The 3113-nt window shown below is 38.9% G+C and overlaps 1 long non-coding RNA gene across 1 annotated transcript; it reads left to right on the forward strand.

Annotated features, from left to right (window-relative positions):
* Positions 1–600: 600 nt before the first annotated feature.
* Positions 601–976, forward strand: LOC122888543. The gene is made up of 2 exons (XR_006380718.1): positions 601–653; positions 882–976. It is a non-coding gene; the product is annotated as an uncharacterized LOC122888543 (long non-coding RNA).
* Positions 977–3113: the final 2137 nt, after the last annotated feature.

The following is a 3113-nucleotide window of genomic DNA, read 5'->3' on the forward strand; positions in this document are numbered from 1 at the left end:
CTGAGATGTCAGTGGAGGCGAGTGCAGGCATTGGCCAACGAGTTCTGGAGCCGGTGGCGAAAAGAATACATCAGTACACTCCAACCCCGACGCAAGTGGCATGAGAATCAACGAAACCTGCATGTTGGAGATGTTGTGCTGTTGAAGCAAGCCCAGTCCTCAAGGAACGATTGGCCTTTGGGCTTAATCACATCCGTCTTCCCAAGCAGTGACGGAAGGGTCCGCAAGGTAGAGGTTAAGACAATCTTAAGTGGTAATGTGAAAACATTCCTACGACCAATTTCTGATTTGATCTTACTGCTAGCTAAAGACGACTAAGTAAAACTAAAAACAGACTATTATAATGGCAGTAATAATGCCAGGCGGGGAGTGTTCTGTCTTTGTTGCCTCTGTCAGAGGTTGTGCATAATTTGTGATGGACATTCGCATGTATAAACATTATATTTTTATGATTGCTTAATATTCTTTATAAGTTTTATTTTATCTGCCGCTATTATGCAAGTTCCTATGTGAGGACTTTTATTTTGACGTGCTTCCACGAGCACCGCACATTGGGTAACAGGAAATAGCGAGCTTATGGTGTAGCAAACGCTTAACATGTTTTGTTGCATCTGATTTGATCATCCTTCTAAACCCTGTCGAAAGCGATGGCTGTAAGTTTATTTGGATCAGCCATCTGTTTAATATATGTTGCAAGAGTTTAACGTGACATAATCAAAGATGTTTATGTTTTTGGCGATCGGTGCTAACGTGATGTATTGATAATGCTTCTAACCCAAGTTAGCAATGTATCTATATACATATCACTTTTGCACTGTTAATAAGCGTCATTTCATTTTGATTGTAATAATTTCTCCTTGTTTCTTTTATTTAATTTACAGTTTTACTCGGTTCAGTGGCTGTTGAGATTGCCTGTGTAAACCACACAATGGAATATTAAAGGAGCAAGGCGCTCATACCCTGGCTCTTGAACAGAGTTTGGCTTGCTGTTTATTTATATTTCACGCTTGGAAAGCAAAACATATGAAGAGAACAGTATACTCTGTATCTCATCTGTTTCTCTTGATCTTTCCAACCCATTTCTCTTTCCAATTCCCTCCCCCCTCGTTCTCAGACTTTAAGTTGATTCGGAAATCACGTTTCTACGTGTGGAGTTCAGCTGTTGGATGTCTGTGTCCCATATTTAATCAAAACAGACTTCCTTTGGAGGGATTTGGCCAAAATTAACATGAAGTTTCCCTATACTGCAATATGATATAGGAATAATACTATAGCAGATTTTAAACATACATCTTTATTATCAGTATGAACTGCCACAGGAATAATATCTGCTCCTAAATGCAGATCATGAGTGTTAATTCAACTCTTTGATATAAAAATAAACACTTCAATTCAGCTCTAAATGGACGAACAACTCTCCAATCAACAAAAAATAATTGTTACAGAAAAAAATAATACTAGCAAATTTGCTGTTTTGTTCTCGTTTGCGCTTGCTGCAGAATGAATTGATTGCATTTAATGAAACAACCGGAAAATTTAGGGGGAAATTAATCTTGAGTCCAGATCAAGAGACCCTCAGCTTTTCATATTTTGAGCTTGAAATATTCCACAAGCAAGTATTTATTAGTGTACAAGAAGAGGAATATATATAATTTTTGTGTAGTGTTGCAGTCAATTCTCCACTGCTCCAGTCAATTCTCAAACCTTATTAAGCCGGGGCTCTGTTTATTTTATAGCTCTCATGATTTGTTGTTTCTTTGAACAGTTTAAATTTACCACTATTGTAAATGGCAGGTTAAAGCATGCAAGAGTATTATAAGCACTCTAGTATAAAATATGGGTCAATATGTAAAGCAAAGATCCACATAATACATTTATATTTATTATGCTGCAGTATTGATTGTATAAGTGGCCTAATAAAATATGTTCTGTGTTCCTCTATAATTCTAATACATCTCTGGAATAATTTTAGCATTATATGGTCATAAAAAAAGACTGATTGTGTGTAAAATCAAACTCCCATGTGTCCAGGTTATAATGCTATACAAGTTCAGCAGCTCACCATGTGCCAATGGGAAAGGGAAAGTGATTTGTATGGGCACTGGATACTTGGCTTAATACATCAATTTTATACTTGAAAGTGATGTGCTTTTGGGCCCTATTAGAATAAATGTGCATATTTTAATGAAATTAAGATGATGACAGATTTTTAAGATTTACTTGAGTAAAGCAATATCTAATGTCTGATATTCAGTCTCACTGGTAGTGGTAGTCTCACTGTAATATGTCATTCAAATGTCTCCAGCAATCCTCTTAATTGTGTGAAAAGTTGTCCATAGATGTTTGAGACCTGGGGTAGGATGCATCTGAGGATTGGAATATCAGAAATGTAGTCAGAGAGTTAGAGTTAGTACATTTAGGATGATTAAATTTGAAATTAAATATGAATACGGTAGACTAGTAATATGCCTGAGATGAGAATGTGATGGGCAGGTTTGGTCTTCAGGACAGGAACGCAGAAGGACAGAAGGTGGTAGACTTTGCAAAGAGGATGGAAATGGCTGTAGTGAACACTTTCTTCCAGAAGAGGCAGGAACATAAGGTGACATATAAGAGCGGAGGTAGAAGCACTCAGGTGGACTACATCTTGTGTAGACGTTGTAATCTGAAAGAGACCAGTGACTGTGAAGTAGTGGTAGGGGAGAGTGTAGCCAGACAACACAGGATGGTAGTGTGTAAAATGACTCTGGTGGTGAGGAAGATGAAGAGGACAAAGGCAGAGCAGAGGACGAAGTGGTGAAAGTTGAAAAAGGAAGAATGTTGTGTAGTTTTCAGGGAGGAGCTGAGACAGACTCTGGGCGGTCAGGAAGTGCTCCCAGATGACTGGACCACTACAGCTAATGTGATCAGGGAGACAGGTAGGAGGGTACTCGGTGTGTCATCTGGAAAGAGGAAAGTGGACAAGGAGACTTGGTGGTGGAACGAGGAAGTTCAGGAGTGTATACAGAGAAAGAGGTTAGCTAAGAAGAAGTGGGACACTGAGAGGACTGAAGAGAGTAGACAGGAGTACAGGGAGACGCAGCGTAAGGTGAAGGTAGAGGTGGCAAAGGCCA

Source organism: Siniperca chuatsi, linkage group LG14, assembly GCF_020085105.1.
Source record: "Siniperca chuatsi isolate FFG_IHB_CAS linkage group LG14, ASM2008510v1, whole genome shotgun sequence".
NCBI classification, from domain to species: domain Eukaryota; kingdom Metazoa; phylum Chordata; class Actinopteri; order Centrarchiformes; family Sinipercidae; genus Siniperca; species Siniperca chuatsi.